The 27,054-nt window shown below is 36.8% G+C and overlaps 1 long non-coding RNA gene across 1 annotated transcript; it reads right to left on the bottom strand.

Moving 5' to 3' along the window:
• Window positions 1-19,567: 19,567 nt before the first annotated feature.
• On the bottom strand, window positions 19,568-26,347 carry LOC120351212. The gene is made up of 3 exons (XR_005571242.1): window positions 26,151-26,347; window positions 21,775-21,828; window positions 19,568-19,698 (listed from the first exon to the last, which is right to left on the bottom strand). It is a non-coding gene; the product is annotated as an uncharacterized LOC120351212 (long non-coding RNA).
• Between the last annotated feature and the right edge of the window lie 707 nt (window positions 26,348-27,054).

Genomic DNA, 27,054 nt, shown 5'->3' with positions numbered 1-27,054 from the left:
AAAGCTTGATAGCTTCAATAGTGATCTGATATTTGTTACCCTTTTTTATTCTAAGACATAATATGTCTTCAATCGGCAGAAAAACATTGGTTTTCCAAAGTTTTCTTACTCCCTTATTTGAGGGTATTTTCAGAAATCAAGATAAATATCCTACCAAATTCCCTAAACGAATACAGTGTGAATTGTATTATAATAGCTACAGTACTTACGTACTGTATAGTACAGTACCTGTTCGTTTTTACTGTATAATTATAATATGATAATAGAAAGCTTTATTAAAAACAGCCATATCTCCCTTGATTTCAGATATTTTCGAAAACGGGACTTACGCCCTAAAGAATTTGGGGTCGCTGAATCCAAATCCGAAATCAGAAATCTCCTATCTATATTTTTAAGGAAGTTAGACTTTGAGAAAAAGTGATGAGTCATACTTTGAGCAAACGTTGCCTCGAGGGGAAAAGACGTGACAAAACGAGGTTCCTGGATAGGAGTCACCATGTGAAAGACACGATTTGACTCAATGTACTTTGACAAAAAAACGTGAACACTGTTCAGTGTTCAAGTTGCACGTCTCCAATTGTGTGAAAGTAGCCTAAGGCCAGTTTCACATGGCAGAGACCTCGCTCCTGGAAGATCATATTACTGAAGATCATTTTCCATATTTTGCAGCTCTCCTGTACTTTCACATGGGGATCTTACAAATAAGCCGACAGATCTAACAACTACGCCGACATTTGCTCAAAGTATGACTGATCACTTTTTCTCAAAGTCTAACTTCCTTAAAAATATAGATAGAAGATTTCTGATTTCGGATTTGGATTCAGCGACCCCAAATTCTTTATAGCATAAGTCCCATTTTCAAAAATACCCAAAAACAAGGGACTTATAGCTGTTTTTAATATAGCTTTCCATCATCATATGATTACCCTATATAGTAAACGTACTAAGATAATAATACTCCTGCCTCACAAAGGGACAGGCAAAGGTTTCAAGAAGTTTTTGAACACCTGAGAAGTTTAAACATAAACATTTTCAATTTTTAAAAGTTCCAGTTTCCCAAAAAATATTGAACTATGAAAAGATGAATCCAAATATGAAATCATAAATCATCTCCACTCATCACCCAATAAAATAGGAGGAAAAGGAATGTTGTACAGTAAAATTCACTCAATTTCAGTTGTCATTCAACAATCCAATTTATCAGATTCAAATCGTTGAATATCACTTCAAATTACCAGCAATTATTGACTATTTCTTTTTAACTTCCATCCAACTTTTGGCGACTTCATTCCGGTCCTTGTAGATATCAAGACTTTTATCCCAAAGAGCAGGTCGGTTGCAAACTGCAGTAATCAACAGCTCCACATCAAACTCAGACATCTCGTAATGACAGGTGTCAAAGTCAAGTCAAGTAAACAACTGACAAGTCAACAAGTGTCAACTGGAGAAGTGAGTGAGCAAGCACAGTGCTGCCATAATGCGAAAAGCTAACCATTGTACCAACTATTCTAAATTATCATACTATATTTCGTGAAGCCATGCTTTGTTAAAGCCAGTTACTCAGAAAGCGTTTTTTTGTTGTTTACAACAATTTTACAAAAATCGATGTACATGTAACTGGATTTAGAAGATCAATATGATAATGTGCTCTATCACAATTAAATCACAGAAATGTTTAAGTGAAAACGTTGGGCGCAAACCTTCTGCCATGAGGAGACAAATAAATTTATGAAAAGCTTGATAGCTTGGATAGTGATCTGATATTTGTTACACGTTTTTATTCTAAGACATAATATGTCTTAGACTAATTTTTAATGTTTCTTCAATCGGCAGGAAAACTTTGGTTTTTCAAAGTTATCTTACTCCCTTATTTTGGGGTATTTTCAGAAATCAAGATAAATATCCTACCAAATTCCCTACACGAATACAGTGTAAGTTGTATTATAATAGCTACAGTACTTACGTACTGTATAGTACAGTAGCTGTCCGTTTTTACTGTATAATTATATGATAATAGAAAGCTTTATTAAAAACAGCAATAACTCCCTTGTTTTTGGATATTTTCGAAAACGGGACTCACTTTTTAAAGAATTCGGGGTCGCTGAATCCAAATCCGAAATCAGAAATCTTCTATCTATATTTTCAAGGAAGTTAGACTTTGAGAAAAAGTGATGAGTCATACTTTGATCAAACGTCGGCGTAGTTGTTAGATCTTGCCTCTGGTTGCCTCAAGGGGAAAAGACGTGACAAAACGAGGTTCCTGGATAGGAGTCACCATGTGAAAGACACGATTTGACTCAATGTACTTCGACAAAAAAAACGTGAACACTGTTCAGTGTTCAAGTTGCACGTCTCCTATCGTGTGAAAGTAGCCTTATGATGAAGATGAGGAACAGATGTTAAAAAGCAGACGTGTATAAGAATTAGACTATTGATATTGTAAATATTATGAATGAATTAAAGTATAGGAATGAATTATGAAGACAAGGATATTCTGATACTATTGTTTGGTATTATTGGAAGGAAACTATTTTGATGTTATCTACTTGATTGAATGGAATTTTTATTATAGATGATAGTTAATAGATAATTATGTGTTCTTATTGTTAATTAGGTGCAGAAGTACTTGAGAGTAATTTCTATAGAACTTTAGTATTAGAGTTGAAAATGATATTGCTATTACATTAAAGGTTGACTAGGACTTTGGAAATGAATTAGGCTATTAGTACTTATATAGATTTTGCTTTGAAATGATCATTATTCTAGGATTGAATTTATATTGGAGTTTGAGTTTATATTTGAGTTTGATTGGATAAATGATTAGGTATAGATTTGTTAATGTTAGATCAGTAAAAATTATGAAGGGCTCGGTCGGTTATCCCTTCCCCCAGAGAGCTAGAAACGAACAATATTATTTGGGACTGGCACTTCCCGTATCTTTGTGATAACTGTGACTGTTGTGATAGAACTTTAATGATTGTTGCACCAGACTTTTAGGTGAAGGTAAAAAGTGTTCCAGACCACTCACTACACTACCAGTGCCAGACTAAAGCAGCCATTCTTCAGTGCGTTATGAGCTGAGTCATCTTTTGCTACTCATCTTCCAGGATCGAAACCACTACGCTACCTTCTCTTCCGAGATGCTACAGAAATGTGAGCCAGGGCCAATCACTCTGTGCCCGATCAGCCACAGACACTATTATCCATCCATCGTGTCTCAGCTCTACTCTTCGGCGAAAAGGAGACGACAACGGAGTTACAAGGAGACGACAATGAGCGTACTAGAGCGACAAGGAGGCCAACTCTCCCCTGGACCGATGGGCGTGGATGAGATAGCTATCTCCAATCTCATGTATGCTGTGCAGCAGACGGAGAAGCTGCAACCGACGTCGGCCGAGGACAACACCATGAAGTTCATCTGCGGAGGACTGACGCTCCTTTTCCTGGAGCTGTTGGAAGCCTACTACTTGTACGAGAGGTGCTACTTCCTGGTGTGTGGTCGCACGCCAACTTCACTACCACGATGGAGGCGCGTGCTCTGTCCAGCAGGCCCGGAACCGGCAACAGTACCTGTAGCAGCCAAGCCACTCAACTCAGCGCCCCCAACTGCGATTCCACCACCAAGCAACTCCATCCCTTTGGTCGACACCGCTCAACCAGTGCAGTACAGCAAAGTGTTATTGTGGCAAGTGTGAAGTGAAAAGCAATCAAAAGTATGAAGTGAGAAGTAATCGGAAGGGATAGTCACCCTTTTGCGAAGAAGGGGTAGTGTGACATGGGTAGTATTTGATTACTTATTTTTTGATTGATTTTTTTGTGTTTTAGATTTAAATTTTTTTTCAGGAGAAAAGACTCTGATATTAGAATAATAATTTCCGTAGTTGGACTTTAGTGAGATAATATATAATTTAGTGAGTAAGTAGTATTTTTGCAGCGACAATAAGATTCTGCTAACTTATGTCTAAACGACTCTGGGAACCAGCAAATTCAGGGATATTTGCTAGTTCTCGCGGATGAGGCGGCTCCACGAGGCAAGGACAAGGCGGATGTTTGGTAGCCTGTAGATATTTTCACAGAGGAATACTATTTTCACAGACCTGGCAAGTACCCGCTTGCCGAATCTCGTGAGAACTGACTCTTCCAATAGCAGCAGTTAGGCCTTCTGGCACACTGACGTGGAGAGGGGGAGGTTTTCCGGACGGAAAACCTTCAGTCGTTAAACAACCGAGGTATCGAGCGGATCAAAATCCAAACCGTATTGCAAAAAGTCAAGTTATTTTTCCGGCATTATGATATATGTGAGTGTCCTGTGGTTTGGGATTACGGTGGGAGTGATAGCTGTGGGTAAGTGCCTAAATTTCTAGCTCCTTTGTCACGTTATTCTTTATATTTAAATAACGATTAGCCTCCTGCTTGGCATCAGTCGGTAAAGCATGAGATTTGATATAATTAGGTCGTGTTTTCTAATAGTATTCAGTCTTAAAAAATCTTGATAGGCCTAGATATGGGCTTCTCCTATAACTCTTGTAATTCAATAAAAAATAAATATATAAAATGATACTTATACAATAGTGTTGAGGAATAATAAATAAATTGCACACCATAAACGTTTCATACATATATTACACAAATAATGCAAAAATAAGCGAGGCAAAAAATATATAAAGAGCGATAGAAAATATAATATAAAAATAGAACAATAATTGAAATCAATAAAATATCACAGGCTAAACTTTATATTCTAGATTTATGGCACGAATCATTACCATGTGCCTTTATCTTAAAATCATATGCATTCTTTTTCATGTAGCTGCGATAGGCGCTTGCTAATACTTGTCGACTTGGACAATTCAATTGAAAATGTGTGCTTTAAGATCAGCTTGATAAATTAGCCACTAATAATCCAAATATATATATATATATTAAAATCTCTAGTACTTAGTAGATTTCTTTGTATCAAATATATATTTTTATCTCAGGGTGCAAGATTCGGCACCTGACGGAATAGGTAGAGCCATTCATCTAGTGAATTAGAGCTATAATAAACTATCGCAAATTATATTGCAAAAAATTAAATATCATATGCATATGTTTTAATAGCCTAGATTTTGTACTTCTTTGATTTAATAGAAATTTCTGAAATATTGATCTATATTTTTCTTTCAAATAAATACCTTTAATACTAATTTTACTTGCGCAAGTATTACTCTTATTAATTTCTTAATTTATAATAAAAACCCTTTCGGCGAGCTAGCTTTGATCATCAGATTAATTCGAAGCACTAGGGCGCCCATCACTAATTCAAATTTATCACTCACGTGTCGAAAATCTTCTTGTAACCGCCGATGTCGATCCAACTCCATGTGGTCCGGGAATATGGTAGCCGGAATCGTCTCCTCCAAGGGGTTATAAATTTATTTGAAATTGAAAATGACTTCTGCTTCACAATAGCATCACGAAGTCCTTTAAGAAATTTAATAATTTAATTTAACTTTAACTTTTACAAAATCATTAGTAAGGTACTACGCTCTAAAATATTTGGGGTCCTCTTATGGTGGCATTTGGCTGGCGAGTGCTGGTTCTCCTTTCTCAAGTTTTACAGATCCTATTTCCGACTTTCAAATTAGCATAAAATTTAAATATCTTAGTCCTCCGCCATTTAGGTTCAATAGATCTTACAAAAAATATCAAAATATTGCTTAGATTGTATGATTAATAATTTCTTTGCTTTCGAGCCATATTGATAACATAGACTATACAACAATTCAACATAGATTCCGAACATTTATAGAAATATATATAAATATTTTTGAATTGGCCTACAATTGCCGCCTATTAACTGCCGTTTTACTATTGGTGCATGCAAATTTTATTCGGTATTCATGCGCCTGGTACCTCTTATTTCCTGAATACATTAAATTATTTTTATTTGGTTTTTTATTTATGCTCTTTACATGCTAGCTAATATTCTATACATTAATATTAATTCCATGCTACCTAATAATTAGCCACGTGATCAGGTGTTTTTTCACATTGCACACCATCTGATTGCAATAAAGCTCTGCCAAGGGGTTTTGGTCAGATTCTACGTTTCTCGGTTTGATCGATCTCTAGGTCACCGATCCGTGAATACATGTACATAACCTCAATCTTCAAATATTTTATATAATAATCTATTTATGAGCAATAAAATTCCTTCAAATCCTTTTTAGGTTTTTGTACCATTTAGCCAGAACAAGCTGATGCTATCTAATCTTAGTTATTATCTATTTGGCGATATTAGCCAGTTACTTTATTTTCAGACCTATTACTGTTTCTGTTAGGGCTTTTTATCTACCCAGATTTAATACTTTACACGCGCCCCTGGGTTTGAATTCAAAATATTTGAGAATCACAATGTTTTTAATGAAAACCCACCCTTCAATACATCGATATACACTATACTTTATTTATAAATTATACTCTCATACTTCTATCACAGTTCGCAGACATATTTGCTGCATCTCCTTTATACCTTTATCAAATACAATAACAAATTCTCCTCCTCAACACACATAAATATCATAAATATAAACTTCTAAACGCACTCCTCCTGACAACACTTAAACATAGTAATTTTTAAATTCGCCGCTTGCAGGCCGCCACCTAACTACACACATTTCATAATTCTCATAAATGATTCCTTTTAGACAATAATTTCGATTCACAAACTTCTGGGCTTATATCTTATAGTATTTCTTAGGTCTTAATACAAATAATTTTCTATACATCAGGTACAATATTTTTCCTTTTGCTAATGGCTCTTTGGTTTTTTGGTAGCTTGTATTCACTTTAGGTCTTTTCAGGTAACAAACGTGGCATAATTAAAAGTAATAAATATAAAACATATAAATAAATATACCGACATTAATAAATATGATAAATAACAATAATAAATAACAATGATAAATAACAAATTTTGGGGTAACCATACTTTTCATAATCATATGTTTGCAGGCATTACATATTTGATTCAGGTGGCCTTGCCCAGCTGGTCACTGATTCTACAGAATTTGCTGTCGAATTTCATAATTAACCTAACTGCTGCATTTTTTCTCTTTAAAGGTAATTTACAAATTTTAAATATACTATCCCCGCTTGTGTCCTTTTTTAGTGGATGTAGCTAATTTAATTACACATTTAAAAATTATTCTTTTTCTTATTGCAGGCTTCTAACGGCTGGAAGGAATTAAAACACTGGATTGTTGCCATGCGGTCCTATGCCAAGATTAAATTTATTAAGGAAGGTTAGTAATCGGTTTGATAATAATGTTTTCCTTGATTTCTTATCATATTATTTCAAATTTGACGATATTGCATGTAAAAATCCCGTGGTTTACTTGCATCTTCTTGCATTCTGTTTGTAGATGTTGTAGGCTGGTGAGGTTATCTACTGTTGATTTGTGAGGCTGTCCTATTGATAACTTATCCTTCATAAATATAAAGCCCCGTATCTTGTATACTTTTTCTTCAAATAACTCCTTGTTCCTTTAATAATAATTTCTTTTAATTGATCCAAAGTCTTCCATCTATTTTCTTTCAAGACTATCCACTTAAATTCATTATTAGGCTTCATCATCATAATAAACAATTCAATATATAACATTCCAATCAACACTAATAAATTCTTCAACAATAACATGGTCTTAATTATAGCATCACTTTTCAATATTATCACAGCCATCATAACAAACATTAAACACCATATCCAAACATTTTTTTCTCTTTAATAGTATAATCTCTTATCATATATAGTCAGGTACTTCCATTTTTAATATAATTCCTTGTTTCTTTCACTCTTATTAACCACCGTTTATCTTTATTAGTTCCCACAAGTAATCCATTTATTGTTGCCCATGCACGATCCATATTAGTTCCTATCAGTTCCGTTTCTGTCATATTCCTTTGGCCTATTTTTCCGGTCACATCGCTGATTGGCTCTCTTGAAGCGTATGCCGCGGATGCACGCCGTCGGTCCGCTCCTGTCCTCCTCGGTGTCGGTCCGGTGTCCTCTTCGGCGTTTGAACCGTGCATGTGGCTGGTATGGCGCGCGCGTGGTTCTCCTTCGTCGCTTCTTCCGCCTCCGGGCCTTACGATGCATGCTCCTTCGGTCATGTAGTCCGTTCTCCTCGTCCTGATGCCGGTCGGTGTCCTCGGCCCTCCGTCTCCGGCCTTGGGTGGTCGCTCCTCCTGTCCGGTAGTCCGTCCTCCCTGGTCGTCGTCCTCTTGGTACTCTATCCTGGGTTCCTTGGGGTGCCTTGGTGGGGTCGAATGATGCGGGGTGCGGTGGCGGTCTCTTGATAGGCGGTTGTAGGTTCGGTGCGCGGATCTGTTACATTTTTAACCTTTTCTATATTCACTAACTCCTTAATTAGGCATGATCCTGGGGACTGCTTATATTTAGTAGTTGATGGGATTTCGTCGGGAAACAATATATTAAAATGGGTTGATGTTTGCGGCTGGCTTTAATTGCATGTTTGGCGGCGGTTTTCTGTGGTAGGCTGTCTTGTATTGGCTTCGGTTCTCCTAATAATATTTTCGGTAAATCACTTCTGAATGTGGTGTATGACGTTGAAATATCCTGCTTTTCTTGTTTGTTTCATTGGAGCTTGTAGGTGTATATCGGGGGTATCATATAGTCCTGGTTTATTAGCTGTAGTTTTCTGTATATCTGGTGGCGGGTCGTTGGGTGCTGGGTTCCGGGTTTTTTGTTGATTCAATCCTGTTGCATGCGCTAATGTATAATTTGTATTTATTTGATGAGGTGGCGGTTTATGATTCCTGTTATATTATTGTGAGCATAACCATTATTTGTGTAAATCGATCACGGCCATCATAATGATTCCTATGGTTGCTCTGCCGGTATAGTGGTTGGTTGTGCGATTTTGAAATTTTCATTATTCCAGTTACCATTTTGCTTGTGCTCATAGCGGCGTTCAAATTGAGGGGCAGATCGGTAGCGATCATATGATACCGGTTCATAATTTTGGCTGTTATACTGATTAATTTTTGAGTTATGTTGATTTTGTGCGTATCTCTGGTCTGAACGGTGGTTTGATATTGCCATCACAGACTGTATGCCATATAAATGATTTATCAGCTGTTTGCAATCAGTAATGGGTTGTGTGGCGAGTGCCATTCTAACTTGATACGGTAGCTTCTTTAAAATAATACTTGCTAATGCCGATTCCTTAATGGGCTCGCTCAATTGAGAATTTTTAAACTGTAGGGCAGTGACGAAAGTGGTACATGCACCGTCTAAGTTAGGGTTGAAATCGCATGATATAATGTCCGCTAGCACGTCCAACTGTTTACTTCTGCTCCAATACTGTTCCAGGAAGACAGCTACAAACTCATCCAATGATGTAAATTCATGGGCTCTACTCCGAAAGAACATCAGGGGTTCGCCAATCAATAAATTAGTCAAACGAAGACGCCAAAAATTCCAAGAGGTAGGTGCAAGAGTTTGTACTAATTTTATCTGATCAATGAATGGTTGAGGTTGCAAATGGCGATCAGTATTATCAAATTTTCCTAGTCCTTGTAATATACTATGTACGTTGAGGTTGTCTGTTTGAATCCCTTGAGGTCGTTGTTGAATATGATTTTCTAATGCTGTTATTTTTTCCTGTGTTATCTGCCATTGACTATTATGTGTAATTTTATTTGCGTTTATTTCTTGATTTATTGAGTCAGAGTGGATTTTTGAATTAGTAGAGTTCCGTTTAAAGCTTTACAGGTTTCTGTATTTTGATTTATGCTACCTTGCAGTGGTTCATTTTTGTGGACATATTAATCTGTTTATTTTGTATTTCTTTAATACTGTTAATATTTTTGTCAACTGTAGTTGTTAAGGTTTGATTGGCAACGGTAATTTGTTTGTGGATTTCTTGGTGGCAATCGGCCTTAATGTTATTTGTTATATCCTGAATGGGTGTAGTGATTTGTATGGTTAGGTTATCTATCCTTCATTGAGTTCACATGTAACCGTATCCAACCTTTCCGATAATCCTGCCGTAACTTTATCCTGACTTTCTTTTTGTAGGGTTATCATTGCTTTTAATTCTTCCCTATGATTCTCTACTTTAGTTTCAATATTATCCAACCGTTGTTCTACTGATTTTATAGCGCCTGCGGTCTCTTTCATGCCCTGTTCCACTGTTTGTTTATTTTCCTCTTTTACTGTAGCAATCTCTTTTTTAATCTCCTGCATCATATTATCCATTGTTTTTTGTAACATAATATTGAAAGTACTGCTAGTTTGTTCCATTATTACCTTTTGAAGCGGATCTAACTCTGTGATTGAAAATATACTTTGTTTGCTCAGGTGTGACTCGGCCTCCGGCGATGCGGGTTCTGCAGGCTGCTCCTCGCCCCCTTCAAAGTTGATCTCTACTATCCGTTGATTCAATGGTGTGTCAGCGGCGTCGATTCGAGTGGATGATAGAGGTTGCAGACCTGGTGGATCGAAGACTATCGACCCGACGCTTCCTGGTTCCCTTTCTCGTGGCGTATTGGCATCTACCGTGGTGGGGTTTGATGTGCTTGGAGTCGACAAAGTGGGATCTGTGCAACCGCCGTACATATATGAAACTTCAGAGTTTGCGGGAGTGTGATTCATTATGTCAAATATGATAAATGCTAATTAAAAAGTGATAAATGATAAGCGAAAATGCTTAAAAAAGAGACACAAACCGGGACTTACAGTGAAACAGTGATGTGTAAAGTGTTTGGATACTCATACAACAAGGTATTTATACTTAAGTTTTTTATAATGCTCTAGCGCCCCCAATGTTTTGTTTTATTTATTCTTGGCTAGTTTACAGGCTGTGACTTATTTTCCAACCGGCTTAAACACATAATATATTTTTGACTAGAAAGTAATAGCAGTTTAGGCTTATAAAATATAATCTCTCTCTATAAACATGTATTTTTTACAGTACTAATAATATAAAATTTTCTTTAAAACATATAATTTCTCTTATTTAAAGCTATTGATTCCCCAAAAAGTAATACAAATTTCCTTCGCCAGTTTTCCTCAAAACTCGTATAAGTTATCTATAATTTTCAATATGGTTATTGACTTAATTTCAAATAATTATTCAATGAGCTTGGCTCTCATCATCAGTCCCACGTTGGTACGGCATGTCTTTATGTCACGTTATTCTTTATATTTAAATAACGATTAGCCTCCTGCTTGGCATCAGTCGGTAAAGCATGAGATTTGATATAATTAGGTCGTGGTTTTCTAATAGTATTCAGTCTTAAAAAATCTTGATAGGCCTAGATATGGGCTTCTCCTATAACTCTTGTAATTCAATAAAAAATAAATATATATAAATATGATACTTATACAATAGTGTTGAGGAATAATAAATAAATTGCACACCATAAACGTTTCATACATATATTACACAAATAATGCAAAAAATAAAGCGAGGCAAAAAATATATAAAGAGCGATAAAAAATATAATATAAAAATAGAACAATAATTGAAATCAATAAAATATCACAGGCTAAACTTTATATTCTAGATATTATGAATGAATTAAAGTATAGGAATGAATTATGAAGACAAGGATATTCTGATACTATTGTTTGGTATTATTGGAAGGAAACTATTTTGATGTTATCTACTTGATTGAATGGAATTTTTATTATAGATGATAGTTAATAGATAATTATGTGTTCTTATTGTTAATTAGGTGCAGAAGTACTTGAGAGTAATTTCTATAGAACTTTAGTATTAGAGTTGAAAATGATATTGCTATTACATTAAAGGTTGACTAGGACTTTGGAAATGAATTAGGCTATTAGTACTTATATAGATTTTGCTTTGAAATGATCATTATTCTAGGATTGAATTTATATTGGAGTTTGAGTTTATATTTGAGTTTGATTGGATAAATGATTAGGTATAGATTTGTTAATGTTAGATCAGTAAAAATTATGAAGGGCTCGGTCGGTTATCCCTTCCCCCAGAGAGCTAGAAACGAACAATATTATTTGGGACTGGCACTTCCCGTATCTTTGTGATAACTGTGACTGTTGTGATAGAACTTTAATGATTGTTGCACCAGACTTTTAGGTGAAGGTAAAAAGTGTTCCAGACCACTCACTACACTACCAGTGCCAGACTAAAGCAGCCATTCTTCCATTCTTCAGTGCGTTATGAGCTGAATCATCTTTTGCTACTCATCTTCCAGGATCGAAACCACTACGCTACCTTCTCTTCCGAGATGCTACAGAAATGTGGGCCAATCACTCTGTGCCCGATCAGCCACAGACACTATTATCCATCCATCGTGTCTCAGCTCTACTCTTCGGCGAAAAGGAGACGACAACGGAGTTACAAGGAGACGACAACGAGCGTACTAGAGCGACAAGGAGGCCAACTCTCCCCTGGACCGATGGGCGTGGATGAGATAGCTATCTCCAATCTCATGTATGCTGTGCAGCAGACGGAGAAGCTGCAACCGACGTCGGCCGAGGACAACACCATGAAGTTCATCTGCGGAGGACTGACGCTCCTTTTCCTGGGGCTGTTGAAAGCCTACTACTTGTACGAGAGGTGCTACTTCCTGGTGTGTGGTCGTACGCCAACTTCACTACCACGATGGAGGCGCGTGCTCTGTCCAGCAGGCCCGGAACCGGCAACAGTACCTGTAGCAGCCAAGCCACTCAACTCAGCGCCCCCAACTGCGATTCCACCACCAAGCAACTCCATCCCTTTGGTCGACACCGCTCAACCAGTGCAGTACAGCAAAGTGTTATTGTGGCAAGTGTGAAGTGAAAAGCAATCAAAAGTATGAAGTGAGAAGTAATCGGAAGGGATAGTCACCCTTTTGCGAAGAAGGGGGTAGTGTGACATGGGTAGTATTTGATTACTTATTTTTTGATTGATTTTTTTGTGTTTTAGATTTAAATTTTTTTTCAGGAGAAAAGACTCTGATATTAGAATAATAATTTCCGTAGTTGGACTTTAGTGAGATAATATATAATTTAGTGAGTAAGTAGTATTTTTGCAGCGACAATAAGATTCTGCTAACTTATGTCTAAACGACTCTGGGAACCAGCAAATTCAGGGATATTTGCTAGTTCTCGCGGATGAGGCGGCTCCACGAGACAAGGACAAGGCGGATGTTTGGTAGCCTGTAGATATTTTCACAGAGGAATACTATTTTCACAGACCTGGCAAGTACCCGCTTGCCGAATCTCGTGAGAACTGACTCTTCCAATAGCAGCAGTTAGGCCTTCTGGCACACTGACGTGGAGAGGGGGAGGTTTTCCGGACGGAAAACCTTCAGTCGTTAAACAACCGAGGTATCGAGCGGATCAAAATCCAAACCGTATTGCAAAAAGTTAAGTTATTTTTCCGGCATTATGATATATGTGAGTGTCCTGTGGTTTGGGATTACGGTGGGAGTGATAGCTGTGGGTAAGTGCCTAAATTTCTAGCTCCTTATAGAACATTTTCACCCGGCCGAGACCCTAATTAGTAAAATTCTTGTTGTAGTAAAATTTCTAGTTAACAGGATCTTATTGGCAGGTAGTTCTTGTAGGAATAATATTTTGATAAAATGTACTGCATATTCGTTCTTTAAATTGCAAGTAATTGACAATTTAAATGAGAAATTCTTTAGGAAATACAATGTTGTTGTCTATCCAGTTCCCATGACTCCCTTGAAGTAGTAATAAGATATCTTCAACCCCCATCAAGGGCGGTTACAAAACTGGTGGCGTGCGGTGGGATAGACTGCAAAAATGTCTATCGAACCAGTTCGGAGTCATGGGACAAAAATTCACTGTTAGAAACGAGAAAATAATAGAAAATTTGAATTGAAAAATAGATTAAATTGAGAAAGTGAATGTTGATTACTTTATTATAATCAGATCTTAGATGGAAATAGAATTGTTAGATTAATAGAAATAAGATTTTTCACAGAAACCATTCAAAATTTAAGATTTCAAGTCAACCCTTCAAGATGAATGAAGTACAACCTGATCTACCTGTTCAAAATGTTGATAGATCAGAAATAGAGTGTTTACAAGAGCAATTGAGACAACTTAGGGCACAAACGGAACGTGAACACTTAGAAAAAGCTAGATTACAGCAAGAGTTAGACACTGTTAATGCTTCAAACAGTCAACAGGTTTGACCAACAACCTTAGTACGTAAGGATTTAGGTTTACAATCACTTGTAAGAACATTTTCAGGTGCAGAAGGTGGACAAAAAGTGCAGGAATTTATTCAAAATTTAAAATTTGTAGCACAGTCTGGTAATTGGTCTGATAACGATAAAAAGCTCATATGTAAATTAAAAACATCTGGGGCTGCGTCTGTCTGTTTGAACACTCATCCCGAATTATTATCTGAGGGAGCAACTTTTGTCAAGTATGAAAAATTTCTTCTAGAAAGATTCAAAGAGTTACGAGAACCTGAAAGTCATTTATTCGCGTTGAGTGCGATTAAACAACACTGGAATGAGCCAATACGCGCGTATGCGGATCGCTGTCGAGAATTAGGCTTAAAGGCAATACCAATCCCCAACGATCATCCTGCAGAAGCTAAATACGCTCGCCTCCAACTAGATAGAACGGTTTTGACAGCTTTCATTCGAGGATTATTTGGTTCCACGTCCATAACCCTACAACTTCATCCCCCAAAAACCTTGTAAGAGGCGTACTTACTCACTAAATTATATATTATCTCACTAAAGTCCAACTACGGAAATTATTATTCTAATATCAGAGTCTTTTCTCCTGAAAAAAAATCTTAAATCTAAAACACAAAAAAATCAATCAATAAATAAGTAATCAAATACTACCCATGTCACATTAATGAAATACCATTATAATAATACTGTTAGAAATAATTTGAATGAATATTTAAATTTTCATTCCATTTTGATTTGACATATACCTAGCCTATTATTATATTGGATATACTTTCTCAAAAGTTCACGACAAACTGAAGATTCACGAAAGTTTAACATTTTCATATTAAACATAATTATCATGATAATGAATGGATGATGAATTCCATTTCCACCATGATAAAGAACTAAGAAATTCCACAAACATTTCTTGGAAATCAACTGACCACTATATCAAGTAAGCGTGGCCAGTGTGTAATTAATAATGTAGTCTGCAGCGCATCACAATAAATTAATTTAAAATAAAAACAATAAAACATAATCACATATAAATATTATCATTTTCTATCTTAATATATTTCTTGAAACTCGAATTTCGTTTATTTCAAACAGTCATTTCTTAGTTTCCTTGCAGAATGAGATGAAGTTTGTAATTTTGACCATAATTTGTATATTATGATAAGAATTATCAATTATTGAGGCTTGAGAGTTGAAAAATCGTGTTCAGCGACCGAAAATACATAAGATAGCGTTGCTGAAATACATAATTTGAATGCATAGAATAGTAGGAGCGATTTGATAGACAGGCCACTACGCGCGCATTAATCATGGGGGAGGACCGCACCGCAGCATAACAGTGCTACTTATCCCCCTCCCACCGCCGCATCTATGATCGTAACCCCCAAACTGTATATATCATTGAATTCAGGAAGAAACGGCCTACAACTTTTATTCGGAGCCTTTTCCTCTAAGTCGGCTAACGACTTAAATATTCAAGAAATAACAAAAAGTCCATAATACAAAAATACATTTTTTGAGATATTTTATTTTTTTGCGGAAAAACTATGTAGTTTATCGCAAAAATGTAGAGGACCACATTGAAAGCCAGTTATAAGTACATAATATTGAGAGAAAGGTCAAAGCTGTACTATGAATAGTAACTGCAGGACAGGCGATTTAATAAGCGCACGTTTTTTACAACTTACCCCCCTCCCACCCAATCAGTCGACCACCCTGGGACGTGACGACATCGAGTTTCATATACACTAAAGACCCCCTAACAATAATCCAAAGTCAAATTCTCTGCCTCTCTCATGTATGCTCAATGTAAGCTAGCTCCTGAACTATTAGCCTTTTATAAGTATAGAGATACTAACAGGACACCCGTGCTTCGCTATGGAAATTAAAAGATTAAATTATTTTTGTGGAACATTTATAATGTAAATCCTACCAAAATTGTTATATTCGTTTTTTAGATTAGGCCACAACTTGGTAGAAAATCATTGAGTCAAATCATTCGAATAATTAATTGATGTGTTGGAAGTGCTCTGTAGAAGAGTAGTCTAATTGCAGCGAATTTTGTAGGATATGGGGCAGGGCTTAAAAGTCGCCTTTGACTTCATTCATTGGCAATTAATATTTCCCGTTGACAGTTATCAAATTAGCAGTGATCATGTTATTTTTGATTTGGCAATTGAAGATTAAATTCCAACTTAGGTTGATTCAGAATTTGATGACTCTGGTATCCATGGATCTCTTAATTATTCTGGAATTTTGGGCATAGCTTGTCGCTTACTTTTCGTTTCACTCATCCAAAAGTGTAAAAGCAGCCAATCACTAATTCTTTCTTCCATGGAAGTCCATCCATTCATACATAAGAGTCCATTCATAATAGTATAACATTTATTGTGGCTGATTTCACATGTCCTAAACTCTACAATCATAAATATTAGAATGGGATCATTTTAATGTGAATTTGCATAAATCTGAATAGAGTTTATTCAATCACTTTGATTATTGACTACCATTATATGATTTCTATCTTAGCTTGAAACCAAAAGCTAAGGGACGAAAATTTGGATGTAAACTAACATGTAGCTCAATTTAAATTGACAACTTTAGAATTTACTTGTCATCTATCAATATCAATAGGTTTGTCTTGAGTAGTATAAAAAGGCGGGTTCTGGGACACAAGTGTCCCAGAACCCACCTTTATCTCAAGGTCATCCAGGCGCCTCAAGGTCATCCAGGTCAACCACCCCTAACCTCAAGGTCATCCAGCTCAACCACCCCTAACCTCAAGGTCATCTAGGTCAACCACACCCACCTCAATGTCATCTAGGTCAACCACACCTACCTCAAGGTCATCTAGGTCAACCACACCTAACCTCAAGGTCATCTAGGTCAACCACACCTAACCTCAAGGTCATTTAGGTCAACCAAACCTAACCTCAAGGTCATCTAGGTCAACCACACCTAACCTCAAAAAAAAAAAAAAAATTAAAAAAAAATAAATAAAAAAAAATTTTTTTTTTTTTGAATTTAAAAACACATAAAATCGGGAATAAATGGGAAAAAGGAAAAGGGAAAAAATTCCCTACTGATCTTGAACTGGGGTATAAAAGGAGTTGTTCTGCAAGGAGTGGTACATTGTGTCTTGGGCACATGCTGAACGTTACATAGGCTTCCAAGACTATCTAGATTGTCTATATGGTGATGAGGATATCTATAGAGAACAAGTGATGTTTGGCACTAGGAAACATCAGATCATGACTCAAGTCATGAGAAAGAAGGCATTGAGCAAAGCTGATGAGAAGAGGTATATTCTAGATGATGGAATTACAACTCTTGCACATGGACATTACAAGATCCCCACTCTAGCACACATTGATGAGGAGGCAGAGGAGGAGGAGGAGGAGGAGGAGGAGGAGGAGGAGGAGGATTATGATATGGAGGAAGAGATGATTGACTCTCAAGAAATTCCCAAGGTTCAGGCAGCTAGCAGTACTACAACAGCTAAACGGCTACATTCCTCATCACATGATGAGCTCATTGATAACGTCAATGAGTCAGGAAGCAGTACTATCCCTGCTAAACAGTCACGTCCCTTATCAAATGACTATAAAATAGATGGTGATGCATCCCAGTACAGCATTCTGAGAAAATTGCTTGAAAAGTGACATCATACCTCATGCCCGGAAGTGTTAACAAATCCACTGCGCACATGTCTTCACCCTACATTCACATCGCAAGACTTTTTGGAAGCGGTCATCATCAGTTGAGGTCTGTGCACCGTGCTGTAAAGAACTAGCATCAGCTACAACTAGAACTCCAGCTACTACTCCAGCTAGTACTCCTGCTACTACAACTCCTAACACTGTGCCAGACCCAGTGCCAACATCAGCCTGCAGTGGAGCAAGCAGATATGTGTGAGTGTGGAGACTGTCTACTAGTAACCAGCAACCAATGGATTGTACAACCATTTCTGAAGTTTGGAGATAAGGACCTACCAGAACCGTTTGGAACGGCTCAAAACTTTCTAGAGACACTAACATCCATCTTTCATGATGCCGAAGTGTTAAGCTATACCGACCTATGCGAGGGAGCAGCCATCTTGAAATTCTCATTCAGCAGAGGATTCTGCGAAATAAGTGATAGATTGGGTGAATTATATCACTGGATAGTTCTCGATATATTGGACTGAATCTATTGAATTGTAATGTAAATAATCTCATTATTCATATGAATGCTCAGTTTATATATATTATGTTATGTATCAATAAAAGAGAGAGTGTGTTATTTCAAGAGAAATATGTTGTACATCTTATTCCATACACCCTTCAACTTCTAGAGTAAGCACTCTTAGACATTTAAGGTATAGTAAATACAATAGGAAGCATCCTTCTATGATAAACTTGTCTTTATCATACCATGTAGGAAGTTCATGATGGTTGAGCTCAACAGCCTGATGCCTATATAAATGCTAATTAGCAAGTTCATATATCCAGTATGGATAAGACAGTATTAGCACAAGAGCTGCACAAGCAAGCTTGTTGGAACTTCCCAACAAGAAAGGTTACAGTCAAAGGTCTTTATGACCTCTATCAAGCTGACCTTGTTGAGATGATACCATATGCTCAACAGAACAAAGGTAATAGATACATAATTACTATTATCAATTGTCTTAGTAAGTTCGCCTTTGCTATACCAATTAAAAGCAAGTCAGCTGATGATGTGGTCAAGGCAATCAGATACAGAAAATAACTCTTTCCTTATTCCTACTGGGGTTATGCTCTAGAACATCTAGCTTGATTCTAATTTCATAATTCAAATCTATGTTGGGGTTCTCAACTTCTTCCTATATCCAATAGTTTGACACATACAATGCTTCCAGGTTTTCAAACTGTAAAATATATCAACTATTGTTCCTACAGTATACATAGTATAGGAGTTATAAGAAGGGTAGAATTTGTCATTATTGTAATCAAACAGGTATATTGTGGGAACAATAGTTAAGAGTACAAGGCACATCCTGCACTATCAAAAATTGTCATCAACTCCTATAGTAAATTTCTCTTGGAAACATTTATGGATAGTCATATAGTGCAGGGTGTGATATGCATCTTGAGACTAGTGCTTGGTTTAAGCTGTTTCTTATATATACTAAATCAACAGGTGGTGAAATAAAAACAAATGTTGGATAATAATAATAATAATCATATAATTGGATATGAAACATGTAATATAGAAATACAGAATAAAATACAGTGCAAATATAGAATAATATAGACATACAGAATAATTGGATATGAAACATGGAATATAGAATAAAATACAGTGCAAATAAAGTCCCGGTGGGGATGCTACTGGTGGGGATGCTGCCAGTGGTTGGATGGCTGGCGGTGGAGATGCTGCTGGTGGGGATGCTGGTGGTGGAGAAGCGACCGGTGCATCCAGTCGCCTCAACCACTCCTCCAAACCAATACTATTACTCTCAGCTAGCTGTAAAGAAAGAAAAATACTATGGATTAAACAGTAATAGAATGCATTCCAATTTTACATTTCAAAGTATGCAAAAATGAATTGAACCTTGTAGAGTTGGTAAGACAAATTAATATTCAGTACTAGCATATGGTTTCAAAATGGTGGGGTGGGCTTGAATATATAGACCGGAACCGCATTCCTCCTTGTAAGGTCTCTGAAGTGAAATTTTGAAACATGTTAATCATCCACCAAGAGGAGAATTGGTGCGTAATGATAACGTCCAAGGTTGTCTCACAGTAAGCTTGTATATCCTTATCTATAAATGTTGCTACATTGTGCTGTGAGATGAGTGAAAACTGTAATAAGAAATGACAAACTTTGATATGCCAATTTTCAATGAACTTTCATTGGAGATATATCCTATTAAAGCATTACCATAATGTTTTTCAGTTTGATTGGTTCTATGTTAAGAATGTAAGATTTGGTGAAAATGATTTAATTTATATCAATATATATTCAGAAGACAACTTTGAATTCATTATTATTCTTCCAAAAGAATATTCAACTGTGCTGAATACACACACACACACACACAACATGAAGAGTTTTAAAAGGAAAAGATGGGATTTGAATGTTACTGCTGGATATGTATTGAAAGAATGGTAAAATCTCATCCTAGTTGTCAAGTACATCTAGAATTTATGATAGTAAGAAGTTCGTTTCACTTAAATCTAACAGAAATTCGTTTCACTTAAATCTGTCACTAGATTGCCTCTCTCTCTCTCTCACACATATCTCTCTCTGCTATAAATCAACATCAAATAGGCCGTGACTAAATGTAATTGAGCATGACTGAATGTAATTAGGTATGACTATATTGACTAGAGCATGACAAGAGAGAGAGAGTATCAAATCCATACTTCTCATCTACTAATAATGAAGTATGTATAAATAAATATGAATATTTATACATAAATATTGAATACTTATAATGAAGTGAATATAGATAGAGGAAAAGTTCTCATAGAGTACATACCGCTTCATCATCAATGTTAACCACCTCCATATTCAGGAGTTCTTCCAACTCTAAGTATAGTGACATCACTACTGAGTGTGTGAGAGCTTCTAACACATTGAAGAAGATTTACCGCAATTTATTAAATTTTTTTTATCTCCCCAACATGCAAAAAACGGGATTGTGTAGGATATTTCCTTATGGATAAGCCGACTTTATCGTTAGGAGACGATATGTATATTTCCAATGAGAAAAGTATATAAATAATAAGTTTGCGAGTAAAGCTGTTTATGGTTTCCTGTTCTAAAAATTGCTCCACTTCTTGACCGCATATCCTTTCCTATGATTAAGAAAAAAACATCCTATTATCTCATTCACACAAAACAATGTTTCCTCTATTCCTTCCACTCTAATAAAAATAAAAGCAGGATATATGCGGTGTAAATCATTCCCCGCGAACTCTATTCTTCTATTTATTTATATGAAATAGATACCATAGTCCCGGTGTGAATTTGTTCTATTATGAAGTGTTTATTCCTTCCACTCTTATCAAATTGAAACAGGATATGCGGTGCAAATTATCTAGTTCTATAAAAACTTATTACTTCACTTCGCTAAAAGCAATCTACTGCTGATAGTCTCACATTCCATGTATCAAATTCCAAAGTCGCATGAAGTTGTAGGAAGGATTACCGGTAACCCTTGGCTGCATTACTGTTACAACTCACGCATTGAATGCGAAAAGCTTAATAATTGAGAGATCCATACATAGTAAAACATCATTGGAAATGCCAATTTTGTATAAAATTAGAGCTCTATATGATTTCATTATAATAACTACCGATTGCATTAATTTGATGCCGGGGTGATAGAATGAGAAAAGTAGAAATTCAAGTTGTAATATAACTTGAAAGATATTGATCAAAGTGGAATTGTCTGTCATATCAGCTCCATTCATGAATGAAAATCGTTGGCCTTATACTGAAATGAAATTGAATAATCCAATATTAACTTAATATACTCACTGTTCTCTGTACAGCTTCTGAAATTATTAAAATGGAATAGAAGTTACCAAGTACCTTATTTGTATTCTCCCATTCATCGATTCTGATAGAAATTCCCAAATCATGAACCTGAAATTCAGATTCATCCCAGTTCTGAATTGAAACAAAACCATTTATTCTAATAAATTTATAAATTTCAATTCATAATATCATAACTCACTAATACTTTACTTTTGTTAGCACTATATGACTATCCATAAATGTTTCCAAGAGAAATTTACTATAGGAGTTGATAGTGCAGGATGTGCCTTGTACTCTTAACTATTGTTCCTACAATATACCTGTTTGATTGCAATAATGAGCAATTCTAGCCTTCTTGTAACTCCTATACTATGTATACTTTAACAACTATGTCCAAGCTCATTGCAGCTTGCTGTAAGTGAACAGTGACTGAACAGTGACTGATCAGTGACTGATCAGTGACTGAACAGTGACTGATCAGTTACTGATCAGACTGATCAGTGACTGATCAGTAACTGAACAGTGACTGAACAGTGACTGATCAATTACTGATCAGACTGATCAGTGACTGATCAGACTGATCAGTGACTGATCAGTAATTGAACTGACTGACTGACCACTGAGTGGACGACCCAATTATGCCATACAGACATGTGACAGGAGGAGTGAGGGTCATTGAGAATATGTCATGTCTGAGCATCGAGTGGGAGTCATTGAAAATATCTATCTTCAATACCATTTTGATCTCTAGAGCAGCATGACCATGTTGATCTAGAGTCTCCCATGGACATCTTGATCCAGTAGGTCTACCATGTACATATTGATCTGGAGTGATAGGTCTCCATGACCATATAGAGTGACAGGTCCTGTATGACCATCTTGAGCTAGAGTCCTTAATGCTGGCGGCCATTGTTCATGTGATAGAGGGAGGTGGAGTGGGGGTCGCTGAAATTGTATTGCCGAAACTAAAGTAAGGTGATTTTTTTACCTATATGAATTAATGAAACTCTCAATCAATGGTTAACATACAAAATGAGGTTTATTTCATACATGTTTACATCATTACATGAGAGTTAGTTTTAGACAGTGGATCAGCCAATGAGGGTTTATTTCTTTATTATTATATTACAAATGGTTATACATTCAATAGTATTTTACTTTCTCGAACATTATTACAATAATACTTTCCATTATCATACAGCAAACTTACTGGTGATTCTTTATCACCATCTGGTATCAATGACATTTGACTGAGTTGACATCTGACTGAATTGGAAGCAGTAACAATGGGTATTACAGGTTTAGGGGATGATATGGAGATTGGATACATTCTAGAGGTGGACATTGAGTACCCTTCCAAATTGCATGATGAGCACAATGATTTCCCATTTCTTGCAGAGAACAAGAAAACTCTTGAATCTAATCATATACGACTCATGACAGCTCTAAGCAATTGCAAACATTATGTATGTCACTACTGCACCCTAAAACAGGCAGTACAGCATGGAATGAAAATCACTAAAGTTCATCGAGGTGTAAGGTTTGAGCAGGAGGACTTCCTAGCACCCTACATCATGTTAAACACCAGACTTCGACAACAGTCAAAGAATAAGTTTGAAAAGAACTTTTTCAAACTCATGAACAATGCCGTGTTTGTTAAAACAATGGAGAATGTGTGAAAAAGAATGAGCATGGAGCTAGTGAATGATGAGAAGCGTTTGAAGAAACTGATTGCTCGACCAGTGTACAAGGACCACATTATATTTGGAGAGAATATCTGTGCTGTTACAATGCATAAAGAGAAAGTGGAGCTCAATAAGCCCATCTATATAGGGTTATCAGTGCTTGACATCAGCAAGACCCTTATGTACCAGTTCCACTACAATGTGATGAAACCTACATACAAAGAGAACCTACAACTGCTTTATCAGGATACTGACAGCTTATTCTACATCGTGAAAACTGAGAACCTATACAATGACATCATCAACAACCAGCAGCTTAAAGATATCTTTGACACTTCAGAGTACCCTGCAGACCACCCATGCTACTCGGATGCAAACAAAATGGTGCTTGGAAAGTTCAAAGACGAATATGCTGGCCGAGCCCCACTTGAGTATGTAGGCCTACGATCAAAGCTATATAACTGGTGGTGATAGTGGGGCGACTGGTGGCGATAGTGGGACGACTGGCGGCGATAGTGGGGCGACTGGTGGCGATAGTGGGGTGACTGGTGGCGATAGTGGGGCGACTGGTGGCGATAGTGGGACAACTGGCGGCGATAGTGGGGCAACTGGTGGTGATAGTGGGGCGACTGGCGGCGATAGTGGGGCGACTGGTGGCGATAGTGGGGTGACTGGCGGCGATAGTGGGGCGACTGGTGGCAATAGTGGGGCGACTGGTGATGATAGTGGGACGACTGGCGGCGATAGTGGGGCGACTGGTGGCGATAGTGGGGCGACTGCGGCGATAGTGGGGCGACTGGTGGCGATAGTGGGATGACTGGTGGCGATAGTGGGGCGACTGGTGGTGGTTGGATGACTGGTGGTGGTTGTATGACTGGTGTTATGGATTGAGGTCTACTTCTGATGAGCAATCCATTGATGATAAGCAAACTCCATCCACTGGAATTTCCTTCGAATTTTGACTCCTCATCCAGTAGGGTCATGCACGCTTGGTTGATGATGTCTGGAAGATTGATGATACTGGAGATGGTGTAGTTTGGAGTTTGCTCATCTGGAACAATGCAAAACAATATTGTATTAGTATGGTATGCAGTATTCAACTCTATATATATATACCTTCATCAACAGATGTGGGGGATGAAGGCGGTGAATCAGTATCAATATCTAGGATTGTGGGTCGGATGTGTGGGTGGGTCGGGGATGGAGGTTCGTAGGTGTTTATGTTCTAAGGATGATGGTCGGGAGCTGTATGGGGGGAATGTGAATGGGGTCTAGGATCTACTTCCTGAGGTGGGATGGGTGCTCCTGATCATTAGAACCATTGCCGCTCATGTCTGAAACGACATACATACTATCAATGTCGAACATATTGTGGGTACAGCCTAATTCTAGGGCAAAGACTTGTTATACGTTTTTTAGGTTAGGTTGAATTACAACCACCAACTCAAAGAACATAATTCACAATTAAACTCTCAACTTGTATGTATTGGAGCCTAATTCATAATTAAACTTATCATTTTCGAATTTAAGTCATTTTAGAATTTAATTGTCAGTCTCAAACCATCCACTTCAAAATTCTACTCTTTTGAACTTAATTGTTAAATCATGAATATAATATAAATATATATATAACTATAAAATGCACTGGTACTTACTCTTGATGTTGATAAAGATGAAAGTAATCCAAAACCAATACACCAAAATCACACACACACGTACAGGTGGCACACACACGTACTGAAGGCATGACTGCCCAAGACACAATGTCCCACTCCTTGCAGAACAACTCCTTTTATACCCCAGTTCAAGATCAGTAGGGAATTTTTTCTTCCCTTTTTCCCATTTATTCCCGATTTTATGTGTTTTTAATTTTTTTTTTTTTTTTTTTCTTCCCTTTTTCCCATTTATTCCCGATTTTATGTGTTTTTAAATTTTTTTTTTTTTTTTTTTTTTGAGGTTAGGTGTGGTTGACCTAGATGACCTTGAGGTTAGGTTTGGTTGACCTGGATGACCTTGAGGTTAGGTGTGGTTGACCTAAATGACCTTGAGGTTAGGTGTGGTTGACCTAGATGACCTTGAGGTTAGGTGTGTTGACCTAGATGACCTTGAGGTAGGTGTGGTTGACCTAGATGACCTTGAGGTAGGTGTGGTTGACCTGGATGACCTTGAGGTTAGGGGTGGTTGACCTGGATGACCTTGAGGTTAGGGGTGGTTGACCTGGATGACCTTGAGGTTAGGGGTGGTTGACCTGGATGACCTTGAGGCGCCTGGATGACCTTGAGATAAAGGCGGGTTCTGGGACACTTGTGTCCCAGAACCCGCCTTTTTATACTACTGTCTTGTGTTGTAATAACATCATGAAAGGAAATAGGAGCAGCTGATGGAATATTATGTTTTTTCGATTTAGTTTTTAGCTGATTTTGAAACATGAAAATATCAGGCCCAGTAGCACAAAAGCATGTTCAATTTCAATCAGGATTAAATTTCATGAGAATTAATCAGAGCAGGGTTTTTTTGATAGAAGGCTTCTCTGATTGGTTCTCGTGGTATTTAGTCCGGATTATTAATTAACAGACAGTGCAACTGTCTCACTCAAGGCTGTCTAACTAAAGTAACCAGATTATGGTAAGATTCACATCAATGTGTCAGCATTGTTTGAAAGGGGAGCATTGATGCTATTAATGAGGAATACTGACAGTCAACGAACTATTATACATATTCTCCAATATTTTTATCAAAAGTTACCTTATATTTTCTTTGGTAAAACGATCAATGTTGAGGAATAATTTGGCCGAATTCCCTCATTCTTCACAAACAGATTCCACAACGGACACTTCTGAAGTTTTTAAAATACCCCTTTAAGCAGTTTTCGTGATCTGTCGAGTATACAAACAAAATTAGTCTTAATAGAATAGGATCAATTGATAGAAGCAACTCCCGTCATGAAATATGATTTCTTTCTTTAATCTTAGCTTGAAACCAAAAGCTTAGGGATGAAAATTCGAATGTAAATTAACATGTAACTTAATTTAATTTCTATCTAAATTGAGAACTTCAGTATTTACTTGTGATTCATAATTATAAATAGATATAATATTCATTGATATATATCATGAACATGAATATCATGATATATATCACCATATTGATATTATATCAATAGGTTTGTCTTGTGTCATGTAATGACATCAATATCGGGGACTGAGCTTCGCTCTGGAGTACAAAAGCATAAAAAATTTATTACGAAAGAATAAATTATAATATCATTCATAGTTCATACAGAAATGTTCCATCTAATCACAGTAAATTGAGATTAATTAATTCCCAGAGGAATGCAAAAATTTCCCTCACAAAGGCCCGGTTGCACAAAAGCCGGTTGAATTTTAATCCTGATTAATTTCACGTGAACCAAATCAGAGAAGACCATTTCAAAAAGATGGATCTACTGGAATTCATCAGGATTGGAAATAATTCGGCTTTTTTTGCAACAGGCACTAAGTACCTGATTGAATGATTACAAAAGTATAACAGCTGAGTCATAATTTTGACACAGTCCCACACACATTAACTCGCTCACTCAATTCCATCATCAACAGACGACGAAATAATTATTATCAGCTGTTTTTCCAAGGATAAATAATAATTATCC

Source organism: Nilaparvata lugens, chromosome 4 (genome assembly GCF_014356525.2).
Source record: "Nilaparvata lugens isolate BPH chromosome 4, ASM1435652v1, whole genome shotgun sequence".
Taxonomy (NCBI): Eukaryota; Metazoa; Arthropoda; class Insecta; order Hemiptera; family Delphacidae; genus Nilaparvata; species Nilaparvata lugens.
The sequence above is the reverse complement of the archived record's forward strand: the minus strand, read 5'-3'. Positions and strand labels throughout refer to the sequence as shown.